Genomic DNA, 15,004 nt, shown 5'->3' with positions numbered 1-15,004 from the left:
TAACTAACAGCATATTGTTCAGAAACTGTTCACTCTCAGAGTGATAAGACCTGATTATACCAAGGAATGGTATGCACAGAGGCTCTTGCTTATACTTATTGCGATAACAACCAAGGTCAGCTAACTTTGCCGTTTGCCCCATTAGAGGGTCAGAAGCGGAGAAGCGTAGAGGGGTCCCACCTGCAGGGAGGAGCAGACGGGACAGGTGACCCAAAACTGCCCAACAGGGTATTCCAGCCCATCTGCATCACGCTCAGTGTAAAAGCTGAGGGATCAAAGGGGCAAGGCTGCTCTGGCTCGCTCTTTCTTCAGTGGCCGACGTCTGAGGAGGACCCTGTCTGTTTGTCTGCCTTTGATCCCGATCCGAGCATTCCTGACTCTAGTTCCGGAATTCATCTCCTGTCCGTCGCTGACTCCAGTCTGGAACTTTCCCTGTGTCTGCTGGTGACGCGATCGTCATCCTGGGAGCTGGATACGGTTTTGTATATATTGTATACTTTTTTCTTTAATTTTTATTATTCTATTATTATTTACTATTTCCTTATTTATTATTATTTTCATTAAAGTAGTTTAGTTCTTTTTCTAAACTTGTAAATCTCCTTATCTCTTCCTCTCCTCTCTGAGGAGGGGGGGAGTGGGGGCCATCTGTCGTTCTGATTGGCCAATCTGGCCAAAACCACGACACTTACGAAGCAGGAAGTTTTGTTACTTGATTTGATGACTGGTGGGAGAACTAGTTATTTAGATTTCTTCTTTGTGATTATCATTTATACCTGTAAACCTAATTAACTGTTAGACTGCCTAGAGCTTCTAGTGTGGGCATTTAATAAATCTAATCAGTACTGGGTCCAGAAAGATCTGGTTAATGAGCCATAATAAATGACATAATGTACCATAAATGTGTTAGAAATTCCAACATGCTGAGTATACTGAATTTTTGCAATTCTTAGCTCAAGTTCATGACGTGCACTGACTTCAGTGGGACTGTTAATTTTCAGTGATGAAAATCCAGTGAGAATATGACCTCCTGTCGTTCCACATAGTTAAGTGTGGCTGGGAAAACTTATGAAAACAAACTGTAGTCTTTGTAGGGAAAGTTATTTCTGTCCTGTTTCCAATTTTAATTAAGCCTTAAGGTTAAAAAAAATACCTTTTAATGACCAGATTAGTCATGCTGAATGTTGCTAATGCTTTATTAATTCCTGAAAGATGCATTCTGTAACCAGAGATGTCAAAACTTTGGTCACATGCCTTAAAAACATAAAATGCATGCTGGAATCTCTGGGAACTTCTAGAGTAATAGAATGGGACCCCTTGAGCTACATTCTGCCTTCAGTTACACCATTACAGCCATTGATGTCAGTAGGTTTCCGCGGGTGTATAGATGGGTAGGATTTAGCCCTTTATGTCTTAGCAAAAATACGTCTTGCTGTAACTGCATTCTGTGAACGAGGGGATCAGCTGCCCCTCATGAGGGGCTACTTTTACTCTGTGGCTTTTTACTTTCTTGATGAACAAAATGACTGTTTTTCAGTCTTCAATATGGCAGGTTAACGTGGCTTTGAACATGCCAATCTGCATCTTAACAAGTCTTCAGGGGGCTTTCAATTGTGCTATGTTAATGGATTGAGCCAGTGTAATTGAAAACCACCCTAATTTTGCCTGTCAAAGCATGGTCTGGAGGGTTGTTTTCCTGTTGCTCCCCAGTGTTTTCTCAGACAATGCAAGATCAAGAGGGAGAGGTGGCCAAGCTGTTGTCCTGTACCGCTGTGGATCCTTTTGTCTGCTTCTGCACTTCTCAGAGATCACTGGCGGTGGTGTTGCTTTCTGTGAGTTGAAGTCTGAACTAGAGGGGACTGGGGATCTTGGGGACGAGGGGCTCGCCCTTGCATCGGTATAGCATTCCCCCTCCTAGCTCTAAGTAGGGGCTGGGTGATGTTGCCAAGGTCACCAATGCTTTGGTGGCAGAGAGAGAGTCCAAGTCTCGCTGCTGCCCTGGGGATACTGTGGGCTTTTGTTCTGTTTTGTGCTGTGGCATTTTTTATGAGGAAGTACTTACATAGCAGCTGCACCCTGCTAAGCTTTACAAAGAGAGTGAGGACGTAAGTGCCTCGTTAATCTTCAGTTTTAATTCTTAGCAGACATTACAGACTGAGGGCTCATTGCAGTGGGGAGTTGTTACAGAGTTGAGAGGTGTGTGACTGGATTTCTGTGCAGGTATGTGTTCAAAACAGAGCAGGCACTGGTCAAAAAGGGAAGGTGTTGAGAAAGGACAATAAAGCTCGCAGGAAGTGGAATTTGTGGGAAGGCTGGCTGGTGAAGGAGCTCACAAGGAGGCCACAAGGCTGTGGAGTGTCCTTGTGCCATGGCAGAAGCAAGCAGGCTCCCACCTGTCGCAGTAAATTGCAGTGCTTTGCCTCTAGACTTACTGGGACAAGGATGGAGGGGAACACTTTGTCCCTGTGCAGAGGAATTGTGTTTGTGACACTGCTGACCTGTGCTTTGCGGCATCAGTGCGGCGTGGTCTGTGACTGCTTGCTTGCAGCTTTGCCCAGGCTCAGTGCTGCAGGACTCGCTGCTCCTGGGCAGGTCCCCAATGGTTCCTCCTGCAGGCTGCAAAAACGTGAGTTATCCCAGTGGGTGCGGGTGACTCCTGAGTCTGGCTGTCCCTTGCTGGGGACAGGATTCTCCCCTGGCCTCAATGTTTATGTCGCTTTGTCTCTGACAAAACACGTTTCTGTCCCCTCATGGCTCCTGCGCTGTGGCGATGAGCGTGTGACCTAGGGGCCTTCAAGGGACCTCTGGCAAGGGCCAGTACAGCTTGGGGGGCCCTTGTCTGTGTGCCGTCAGTGCTGTCTGACCCCGTGGGGTGCCCACCTCCATCACCTCAGCATCCCTGTCACCTCCGGGGGCCTCCCCTGTCACCTCAGGGGCCCCATGGGGTGCCCACCTCTGTCACCTCAAGGTCCCCATCACCTCAGGGGCCCTGTGGGGTGCCCCCTCCCCATCACCTCAGGGACCCTGTCACCTCAGAAGCGTTGTTGGGGGGGCCCGCCCATCACTTCAGGGTCCCCCCATCACCTCAGGGGCCCCGTGGGGTATCTTCCACCCCAGACAGCCACCTCAGGGGCCCAGCGGGAACTCGCCACCTCCCGCGCTGCCCCTTTAAGAGTCTCTTTGTCTCCGAAACATCCTTATTTACCCTCCTGTGACTCAACCGAACTTCAGCCTGGGATTCACAAAGCCCGGTACGTCACCGTGCGGGGCCGGGCCCGGGGAGTCCCCGCCCCTCGGCGCTGCACTCCCACTACGCGACCGTAAGCCATTGAAGAGCTCTCCCTAGCGGCTACGCAGAGCTCTTAAGCTGCGCCAGAACTCTTTCTGCTGCGGCATAGACTGCGCAAACGACGTCCATCGGTTGCGCCGGCCGCGCCGTTAGCGCCAGGCTCCCCTCTACGGAATTGGCGTAAGCAGCGGCGCTGAATGGGGAGCGGGGCTGGGGGGGCTGAAGGAAGGCGCGAGCCCTGTGTGGCGTGCTCTCCAGCCAACGGCGGGGCGGGGCGGGGCGCGGCGGGCGGCCAATGGGCGGGGAGTGGGCGTGGCCGGCGGCCGTTGGGGCGTCTCGCGCTGGGTGACAGCTCGCGCGTGCTGATGATGGCGGTAAATAAAGGGGCCGGTGGGGAGGGAAGGGGGGGGGGGGTCGCGATACCCCCCCCCGAGGGAGGAGAGCGGCTGAGAGAGGGGAGACACCCTGCTGTGAGGAGGGTGCTGAAAGGTGCCCCCCCCACCCCAAAGGGTGTCCCGTGTTCCCCCCCCAGTGCGGTTGTGGGGCGCGGGAGTCTTTGTCTGCGGGCGGGAGCCCCGCAACTTTCCCTTTGTTGAGGCGAGGGGGGGCGGGAGCGACACCCCCCCCTCAAACCACCCCCAAACCCGGTACCGACACCATCACCCCCCCGGTACCGGCCCCTCCCGGCGGCGCCTCAGAGGGGGCCGGGCTCTACCGCCCCCTGCCGGCCGGGCGGGGGCACAGCGCGTCCCGCCGCCGGGGGGGTCGTGGCCTGAGGGAGGGGAGAGCGCCCCGAACCCGCTCCCCGGCAACCCCCGTGCTGCGCTTGGAGAGGGGTAAAAATGAGGAAAATCGGTGCTGATTCGTGTTTCCTTAACAAAAAGCTGTGGGGTTTGTGGTAAACAGGAAAGTTAACGGCGCGGGGGGGGGGGGGGGGGGGGCGCGTCTTGGGTTGAGGTGTCTCAATGGCGAGCACCCACCTCAGGGAGCACAGCGGGCTTTAAAATCCCGTTTCAAAGACAATTCGAAGCTGAGGGGGTCGCGGCAGTTGGTGTGTCCCCGTCCCCCCACCCCCCCGCAAATGCTCAGAAATAGCTGCCTACGCGCGTGAGCCCCGGCAGACAGGAGTCAATTTTAGAAAAGCTGCTAATTTTAGGAAACGCGCCCGCTAATCGTGTTACGTGCAATTGTTCGTAGGAAAAAGCGGTGCGAGCTGTGTGTCAGGACGGCTCCCGATCGCCAGGTACAGTCAGGGGGGGAATACTGGGAATATCGACAGACGTGGTGAAAGCACCCGGTTATTTTGAAATATATATAGCAGGGGGGGAAAGTGTCTTTACTTTTCAGAGCTACACATGCACTTTTAATCAGGGAAAGAGCTCTGGAAGTCGCTGAGCTTGTCTGGTGCGAAATGTTGCAGGATTTGGTGGTCCTTTTATATCCTGCTGCTTCGGAGAAGATGTTGGCTGGAACCCGAGGAGCGCGCGGGGAAAGATGCGATGGGCGCTGCTGGTTCCTCAGCCCGGGCAAAACTCTGATTGACTTCGGCGGGAGCTTCTGAAGTAGCGTCAGCTGTTCTCGTGCGAAGGCAAGGGGAAAAAATACGGAGCAGGTTAAAAGGGATGATAGGGAGATGGGGCCGGAAGCAAAAATAAGGTGTCGGGGAGGGGGAGGAAAGGGGCTGTTGGTGGAGATCTGAGCTGCTCCTCAAGAAAAGGCAACGCACGGCTGGGACGTGAGAAGGTTTGTGCCGAATTTCTGCTGCTCTGCCTTTGGCAGCTACACGTGGGGGTGGCTGTTGTTTTACCATCCTCAAATGAGTTGGTATGGTTTAAAAAAAAAAAAAAAAAAAAAGCGGAGGGGAGCAGCAAAAGCATTCGGTGTGGTTTTTAATCGCTTCGAAAATATTCTAGGCGCAAATATTTGAAAATTATGTGCCAAACATGATCAGCATTTGATGTCTCTGAGCTAGGCGTGCTTTCAAACACGAGGCTGCAACAGTAAACACTTGTTTATTTTTCCCCTAATCATTCTTCCTATTAATATAAGCTGATTTAAAGTAAAAAGGGCGTTTTGAAGTTGGCAGCTTTTCAGGTCTGGAATAGTTCTTGGTCTTGTGCAAGTTCTGTTTATTACAAAGAATTTTGCTTATTCAGGAGCAGGGCTTAACAATGGTCACATATGTAACGGTTTATGGAGTGTTACAGCTAGTAAGTCAAAATTGGGGATTTATTTAGCTGTTTTGTGTCCAACGATCGTTAGTAAAGAATCTGTCGCCACAGTTCTTGCGTAGATTTCAGATTGCATATGGTACAAAGCCTTGTGGTTGACAAGATGTGCTGGAGGCCTGTAAGAATGGAGAAATTGTGAATAAGCCTCATGTGCTGCGCCTTGCAAAATGAAACAGCGCTTGGGCTGATTAGTATTTGGATTGGTAAACTCGAAGGGAAACAGCAAAGCATCTATTTTTCATGTGTTGTACTGTTAATCATGGGAATGCTGCTGACGGGGGGAAAAAAAGGGGGCACGTTTAGCTGGGTATATTGCCTCTCTGCTTCTGGGTGTGAAAGCCTCGAGTGCAGTTTCTTGCTGCAGTGGATTTCTTGCGACTAATCGTAATCCTTGGCTTGGTGATTGCTTGTTTGCAGCTCTGTGTCCACATCTGACGTTGCAGGTTGTTTTCTTCAGTGTTAAAACTCACTCACTTGTTAATTGGGTTTTTTTAAAAGTAGTTATTGTTTTGTCTCGGTATCTGAGAACAAGTGACAAGAAGCACTTTCTCTAGTGGCAAAGGTGGTATAAATTACTGAATACGTCTTTTAAGACTCTATTTTTATAGGCCTCTTTTTTTCTTTCATTAGTTATTTTTATACTGAAATTTCTTAGGACTTCTGCTGGAACTCATAAAGTGAAATTTTAGTGTTTTCTCAGCCCTTAGAAGATGTTAGTGGATAGATTTAGACTAGCTAACAAGTGGAAATACTACCAAATTCAGCTTCTCTCTTATAAGGTACGTGTGAATTCTTTCACATGTAGTTTTTGTTTTGGGGAAGTGTAAAAGCATTTCTGAAGTTGACCTCAGCTCTGAGTCAAAACAAAACTAAGGTTTTTGTTTTAAAACCGTTCATTAGAAATGAATAGAGAGATACTAAGATAGATGGTTTGAAAACTGCCTGTAACTGGGCGCAGCAATTCAGATGGAATGGGGGAAAAGGAAGACGAGGTGGCTCTGGCGACAGCTCCCTCTGAGCTGCGCGGTGGGACGTGCTCTGAAAGATCCCCCCGATCCTTTATTTTCTGCAGGAACCCCCTCCAGCAGATGAGATACACTGGAAGTTTCTCACTTTGTTTAGCAACCTTTGTGGGTTTCACCTTGAATACTTCATCAAGGGTTGGTTTTGTTGTTGTTTTGTTTGTTTGTTTTTTTTCCTTTGGGGAATGAAACCTTGGGAGATGTTCTTGTCTCAGCAGCCTGTGGTTAATTGCTCAGTGTATAAACACTTCACCTTTCCTAAACACTTCACCACAATGAACAGGCTGTTGAGTTGATGCGGGTAGGTTGTATAGAAAAAAGCCCCCCCTCCCTTCAACGTCAGTGAATGGAAGACCATCCTCGTTAGCGCGAAACCCTTAACGAATCATTGCTTTGGAGTGTACTAAGCAAATTCAACAAATTGTTTAACAGAAACCGCTACCATTTTAAAATCCGATTTATAGTCTCGGTTGTTTTTTCATATCTCCATGTATACTGACGCTAACGCTCTTCACTTTTGTTTTTATTAGACTTTAGATCAAAGATGGCTCATGCGCGGCTGTTAAGTCGTATGTGGCTTGCGAGCCATTGAATTACAGCCCCAGCGTGCAGGCTTCATCTCGTAACTGGCTGCAGAGCCATGGAGCAGCTATAACACGCCACTGAAACAAAAAAGATTAAAGTGGGAGTGAGGGGAGAGAAGGTAAAAATGGACGTGGAGATCCTGTCCTTTGCCCTTGTCGTAGGGAAATAATTTCTAAGTGGTCTAGAGCTAATTATTTGTACATTTGCAGTAATTCATATCATAGTGTATTGAGGAAAATGCAAATTAAAATGCGCATTCTGTTGCACTGCGTTCTGCTGGTTTTGAAAGGAAAAAAAAAATCCCTTTTTGCAACAGTGTTGAGATGGGAGCTAGTACCTTTAGTGGACATAAGACAGGTAGAAAAAAATAAACTTGGCTGCTTTGTGCTAAGTGTTGTTAATTAGCTTTTTGCTTATTGGGTGGTAACAAGCGCACATTAACTGTTACACCTCCAATACATTACAAAGACCAGTATGAAATCTCTCAGAAAATGGCAAACTTGTTGGGGCATACCTTGAGATTTTTTTGAAGAAGGCTCCCTAGAGAAGTTCCTTTAATTAGGTAATTATAACGTAATTCACTGATAAGTCTGTCCTCTTAAGAACTTTACTGAGAAAGTAGAAGAAAAATCCAGGCAGCTATCTGAAAACCAGGAGCTTTTTTCCTTGTTCCTCCCCACGGAGCGCACGCTCGCTTTCTTGTCTCGCTGCCTTGGCTGCGTAATTCAGCCGCATTTGCAAATGAAGACAGAAAACTGGGATACGCAGATCTGACAGCTCAAAGTTAGTATGAGTGCATTTGAAATGTATCTTGTGTAACATGTCAGTCATGACAAATGTACTCTTTCAAAAAAAAGTCCTGACTAAGGAGATGCTTTTTCGGTGTTTTGTAACTTTGCTAACTGAAATGCAAAAGGGTGCTTTAGCCAAAGCAAAACCCACATACTCAGACACAGGAATCCCCACAGGAGGTTGGAATTACTAAATAACACGGTCCATCTTGGTCTTTAAAACAAAATAATAGTTTGGTCTATTATAGTATACTTCGGTGTGTAGTATATATCACGAAAACTTTTACACTCAACCTCTAACCAGGCGTACTGAAAAAGAAACTTCTTTTTTTTTTTCCCCCCTCTGAGTGAAGCCAGTGGCGGTTTTGAAAGAACCAATTTAATGGAGAAAAGCTTTAGTGCATTTATGTTCTTTTCAGGCTTTTTAGTCAAACCATGGAAGATCAAGTCAAGAGTTATGGGCTACAGCTGTGTTCTTCCATTGAGACCTTCTATAGGACATCAGCTGAGCTGATTAAGAAATGGTGACCACAGCTCCATTCCCTTATTCACTCTGAAAGGCAAATCCGTCCACTTGATTGAGAAGCATTGCCTTGCAACCATATTTTCCCATTCACTTTCAGTGGGCGGCTTAGATTTGATTAAGAAATACTGTCCTATAATTACATTCTGTCCCCCTCTCTCATGCTATGAAAAGCCTCTGAAGACAATTCGAGGTTTTTGAACTTTAAATAAGAAACGGTACGGAAGGAGGGTCTTTGCAGCCTGGCTAGGTGGGGACGCAGATGAAGTGATAAGTAGCTTTTAGCTAGAAATACTAAAAGAGTATCCTAGGAAGGGCAGTCAGTGCTGGCTTGTATTTCCGTGCTGCTACAGCTTTGTTCCCTGCTTGGCTGGAAGGAATCAGTGTCTCTAAGCCTGACTCTGTTCCAATAAGTTTGTGACAAATGTGCTTTCCTTTTCTTCAAACAGCAAAACTGGATTTTATATGAAATCCTTTCCTTCTTTTGGCGTGATGGGACCCGGTTTGTCTTTTGCCTGGTGCTGAAGCAAACTTTCCCCACTAATTTTAGACAGTTTAGAATTTCACATTATGTTGCATATTAAATGTGTTCTAGCTGAATAACAAGTGCCTTGTGTATGAAGAAAATGATAGAGATTTGTGGCTGACTTCTAGCTTGAGCGTTATCTGCATAAATATTGACCTGTAGTCGATCAGAACAAATAATTTTTTTCATACACTAAACTTTAGCAAATACAGTTCGGCATGAATGCCCCCCCCACGCCGCCCCTGCAGATTTGTGTCACTTAGTGAAATGAGGAGCTGACATCTTTTTTGACTGATTGTAGTTTGCATTTATGTTCACTGTGGGGTTTTTTATGCTTGACAGCAGTTTTCTGGGTGGTGGGAGGGATCTAAGGATTGAATTAAACAGACTGTATGTCTGTATATTTGCGTGCCTGTGTCTGTCTATAGATGTGTTGCTAGAACTGGACAACACGATCCGCTTTTGGATGCTTAGGTGTTTTCCAATCATTAACAAAGAGTGAAAAGTGATATGTTCTAATTCGGAGATTGCAGCTGGTTTAGTATGAGCCAGAGGGATACTTAATGGTGAATTAACCGAAACGTGGATTGTGTGCTACTGAGAAAGAAAACCCCCATCGTCTGATGGGCATGTAGATCGCTGCTTGGGTGCTTGGCCTTGGAGCCCTGGGAGATCTGCTGCCTGTAGCTGTCAGGGTGCGACTAAACCACTTAATTCCAGCATCACGCTCTTAGAGGAGTGATGCCTCCAGCTCTTCCATCCAGTGACCTTCGTCAGTAGTTACAGGGTAGTTTTGGTTTTGCTTCCAAGGGGAAACTTTTTGACTCCTCACTGTACCATCCACGTTTCCCCTTATGGAAACATAGAAGGCAAAAGCAATGAATTAAGGCAGCTCGTTGAACCAAGCTGGCTCCCTTGGATCTCCATCCTCTGCCAAGATACAAAAGTATGGGGAAAGACTGCTCCTCGCTTTCCTTACTAATGCTGGCAAGAGGAATGTCAGGAGGAGGAGGAGGACGTTGAAAGGGTGACTTTAGATACCTGCTTAGTGGCTGCTTCTGCTTGCTGATGGCATGGAATTTTTTGGTGTCGTGTTTGGAATATTTCATATTTCATGTAAAAATGAGGCACACTTAAAGGTATGCTTGATGTCCTCAGTAGAGAGGAGTCATGAGCTGGTTGCTGTACGGGAGAGCTTCTCTTTCTGTCTCTGTAGGATTAGTTGTGTCTTCTGCAGCTGGAGAGATTAAGAAGTGCCACACTGCATTCAAAGGAGCAGGTTGATCAGGATAGCTTTTTCTCTCTGTGGAGAACAAAGGTTTTTTTAGGTGCTTAAAAACCACATAGATGTGAAAAACATGCTTTAATTTTAAGGACAAGTATTCTAGGCTTAGAATAGTATTAATTATTCTGAAAAAAAAAAACATTTGGAGCTCTGCTGTTCTGCTTTTTTTGGAAAAAAAAAAAAGTTACTTCAGCTAACTGTTTATTCACTGGAGTTGTGAGAAAGCCCTTAGCTTGGATTTAATGATGTTTAATCATTCTTTCAAAAATACAAAGGAGGTACTAAAAGCTGTTCAGCTAAGCTTTAAAGAACTAATAGCTATAACTCAGATTCAAAAGTGATTTAGTTCCAGAGGTAAGTCTATAATCCTACCAGTCATGAGTTAATCTGTCATCAGACTAAGACTAGAAGCAAATCTATTTAACTAAGAATAGTTAATTCACCTGAATGAAAGCAAGGATGAAGATCCTTCTCACAAGAGTTAGTTTATTTTGAGAAAATGTAATATACGTGCTAGAGAATGAAAATAGCGAGTGTTTTTCAAAAGTAGACTGAAAAATTCTGCTTTGAAATTTGCACTGCTCTTCTTCTGAACTTTTCAGGATAGTTTGGTGGCGTGGCTGCCCGACCTCCTGTTCTGGACACTGTGGAAATGAGTGAGTCAGTGAAGAAGGAAGATAATATTCTGTTTATAAAATCGGAAGGTTTTAGGAACAGCTTTTTGAGGCACCATGTCGTGGCGTCAAAACCAAATCCTCCTCTCCCTCTTTTCTTTCCTTGTCTTGTCACTTCATCTCAAGACAAATTGATGTGATGAACTCTAACCTCTTAGTAGGATAATTTATTAAAATAACAGATGCTACAGAATCAGGCCCAAGTTGATCTTCAGTTCTTAAAGAAGATTAACAACCTGATATTTTGCAAATCGGGTTCCCATTTCCTACCTCGTTCTGTTACGTCGCTGCGTTGTGGTGAGGACAAAGGCATTACTCAGATATTGCCTGTAATTTGTAGAAAAGGATTTCAGCCAGAACAGGATTCATAATATGCAAATTAGGAATAATTCCATCAGGAAAGGGGAAAAAAGAAGGTGCATTTGAGCAAGTGAAATTGTTCCTTATGTACCAGAAAACAGAGGCCTGAACCTTGTGTGTCAGCTGGGCTTAGGGAAGGCTGAGATGGAAAATACACTTCTTAGCTTTTAATGCTGCTTTCGGTCCCCTTTTGCACACCCAGGGAGAGGAGGGTTTGCGGTATAGATTTTTTTTCCAAGCACAAAACAGTCACATCAGTTGAGCAGAGCAAGAGGACGTGTAAATCTTTCTGTCTAATTCTTTGTTGACAAGAAAACGGAGAAGACCTTGGCCGAGCCCAGCAGTCCGAGTGAAGGCTGGGTCGGATCGTTTGCAGCACCCTCCCGTACAGGGACGTGAATATGCTTATGGGTGCCGTACAAATAAATACTGCATCTTGGGCTCTTTTATGTGCTTTGTTGCTTAGAGAAATAAAAAATCGGAAGTCCTTGCTTCATTTGGATAAATTGGTCACTCTGATTTCCTCCATTTACCCGTTAGCAGCATTTATTAAAACCCGTAGAAAATGTTCTAGCTGCTGCTGTGTTTCACTCGCTTGGGGTTTTAAAAGACCTAATAGTAGTTGATTGGCAAGTGAAGGAAAAGAAAATGATGGAGAGGTGTGTCGAAACCCTTCGTTATTTTCGTCTTATTGTAATCTCTGCTCCTCAAAGGTATCGAAGGCACCTTTCATGCTTAAAACATAGCAAAATGTGACCGTGGAATACTGTACTTATATTTAATACTATTTGCCTATTCATTATGGCTGTGAAGATAATAAGCCACAGCCTGCTGGGGTTGTCTTGTTCTTTATTGCTTCAGTAGATGGCACTGACATGTTCATTTGACTGATTGCTTTATATGTTGTATCAGCTGTGATGTTGTTTTAGATTAGTTAATAGTCTGTCTAAGATTTTGCCAAGATGAATATGAATTAAAATGGGGGAGGAAGAACGGCAGAGGACTACCCATAACTTACCAAGTATTCACTCTCTGGTATAATCCGTCTTTGTGTCTATCACAAAGAGATTCTCGAAGAGGCTGTTAGTCTGCTGCTGAATACCGGGGCTGTTCAATTGATCTCTGCTGCAGCCGTCGGGTTTGCGTGCGTGAGCAGCACCCAGAGGATTCTCTGATGTGCCGGAGCTGGAAAACTTCACCCCGTACCTGTGCAACGAAGGGCTTTGGCTTTGGTTTGGTTGATTAAAATTGCCTGTCTTTTAATACAAAAATAATCCAGTTTTGCAAATGATGAGGGAACGGAACAAGGCACTATAGGTTAAAACGTAACCGGTTCTGACCTTGCTAATGAAGTGCTTTGCCAGCAGCGGAAAGTTCTGTTTAATTTTGTTGATGTTATTGTGAAGGCGGGTGGAAAGTGCATGGAATTTTTCCCTATCAAAGGTCGAGCGTGTGGTTTTTAGTGTTTTTAATATATAATGTCTGAACTATTGCTGTGAACCTCCACTCTGAATGTACTGTTCATGTGGCAATTGGGGATAAATGTGATAAACACTGAATGTGAAAATAATGCTTAATGATCATGCTCAAAAGAAATAATGCTTTCTGCACTCTGAAAAATGTAGGGTTTTGGCTGCATTGTAGTAGCCCGTGATTAAAAGGAAAAATAAGGTAGGGAAAGTGGGGACACAAGAGAATGGCTGTTTATCTCCTCTATTCCTGCTTTATTAGGCCACGTTGAAATATAACATGGCGTGCTTTGTTTAACTTGTACCTTGTTAATTATTCTTAAACTGCCTTGTTCACTTGTGCGCAGGTCCTGACCCCCGAATACGTAAGCACGTACTCTATCCATTTGAGCAGTCTCACTAAAGTTGAATACTTGCTGAATTGGGCAGTGGTAAGTGTGAAAGGAAGCAAAAAGACATCAGTTTTTGGTATGAATCTCGACAGTTTGGGGATGGCGGGGCGTAAAAAACTGAATTTCCAAATGGTGAAAATCAATGTAGTTCTCTCGACTTGGAGTCGGTGCTGCTGATTTTGCACCCCTTAAAGCTCTGTTAGCATCTGCTCTGGCAGGGAGGCTTTCAGAGGCGATGATCGGGGTCAAATATGTAGAAAACTTTAAAACACTACGTCACACTCTGGTGTTGTTGCAACTATGGAAATAGAATTTGTTGGTAATTCATGAATTCGATAAAGCTGGTTGCTTGACTCATAAAGTGAAGTTACTACTTTATATTGGGCAGTTAGCATCTACTTTCAGATTGTTCTAATGCAAAGCATTTTTTCATGTTTGATTCTGATAATTCAAATTGTATGTATTTGCTATGATTGCTTCAGGCTTCTACAGATGTAAGTACCAGTGGAATTACAGCATTGACTCTTTCCCTTTTGGACTGGTTCACTAGGGCTAGAGGAAAATACTGTGAATTGTTTTAATGTAAAGTGAGTGCCTCTTTTAAACAGCGTATCCATATCGTGTTTCCCAGCTTATTAACACTTCAAAAAGCCAAACCGAAAATAAAACCTCAGGAGCCTATGAAAAGAAAGGGGAGGGGGGAAATTTATGTGTTGCAATAAATGAAGAAACATTAACTTCCAGAAGTATATAGCATTTTAATAATGCTTTTTAAGATACAGGGCCATTATATAGCAACTTTCCACGTTTTCAGGGAACTGTAGGACATGTGTCGTTTTTTGTTTGTTTGTCTTACAGTGACCCTAAAGAATAAATATTATTGGTTGTATTACACCTTGAAAAGCTATTGTTAAAGCTAATTTCAAAAGGTGAAAATTGAAAATACAGGTAGCTGGGGGCATTGCCTGAGGTTTTAGTCACTTTAATTCATGTCTTGCCCTACACAAGAAACAGCGTGAGTTTGGTTTAATAAGAATATTCATATTTCATCTTTAAAATATTTTAAATTTTAAAAACTTCCAAGTTTAAACTTGTACGGGTGGAGAATTTGAATGGCAGCGTAAATAACAGAATAGGTAGTTTCTATGGAGGGCTGTATTAAAACACTTTGTGAACCAAAGAAATTCACCTTCTCTTTGCTTTTCCGTGATTATTTTCAAACCATGAACTGCCAGATCCGTTCCTAGTGAATGCTGAACTGTCTCTAGTTTAAGCGGATCTTTATTGGGAAGGAATGTGGATAGAAGACACATGCACATTTGCAACTATTTGTTGGCCTGTAGAAAGTATGAATTATTGCTCTTTGAGGACGCAGGCAGTGTGAAGTCTTTTGTTTTAGTCATAAATTTATTCTAACCAAACAAAAGGATTTTGGTGTCTTTTCTAACTTTGTAGAGTGTGCCAGCAAGCCTCTCTGGTAAAGAGAGCCTATATCTGCAGAAAGGTTGTTTTGGGTAGTATAGCTAAACCAGTTCACCAAGCACAGTAAGCTGTAACCACAAAAAAAGGCAGAATAAGTATTTTATCTGGTCCAGGCATTGACTAGTCTGGAATGGGGACCATTTCGCATTCTTTTCAGTTTTGATCAGTATAGACAAGTTAACAGCACATTTCAGTTTGTGAGGCCTTAGATTTAAGTATGTCAGTCATATTTAAAACAGTGTCAGAGATGTTAAAACTTTTTTCTAAAGTACTCAAAATTCCAGAGTTTTACGAAAAAGAGGTTTTCTTCAGCCTTGCTCTTTCCCTGGAGCTTCATTTCCTGAGCACTGAATTCAGCTTTAGCAGTTTGTATGGTTG

The 15,004-nt window shown here is 44.6% G+C and overlaps 1 protein-coding gene across 2 annotated transcripts in view; it reads left to right on the top strand.

Moving 5' to 3' along the window:
• Positions 1-3,583: 3,583 nt before the first annotated feature.
• The window catches only part of USP49 (ubiquitin specific peptidase 49), a 28,128-nt gene continuing 16,707 nt past the window's right edge, over positions 3,584-15,004 (top strand). The window contains exon 1 of one of the 2 annotated variants that reach the window (XR_012584334.1): positions 3,584-3,660. The gene's annotated coding sequence lies outside the window, so the exon portion shown is untranslated. The remainder of the gene's footprint in view (positions 3,661-15,004) is intronic. The other variant, XM_074564063.1, reaches the window with a different exon arrangement.

This window comes from Larus michahellis, chromosome 21, assembly GCF_964199755.1.
Source record: "Larus michahellis chromosome 21, bLarMic1.1, whole genome shotgun sequence".
Lineage (NCBI taxonomy): Eukaryota > Metazoa > Chordata > Aves > Charadriiformes > Laridae > Larus > Larus michahellis.
Note: the sequence above shows the minus strand (reverse complement) of the source record. Positions and strands in the feature narration are given on the sequence as shown.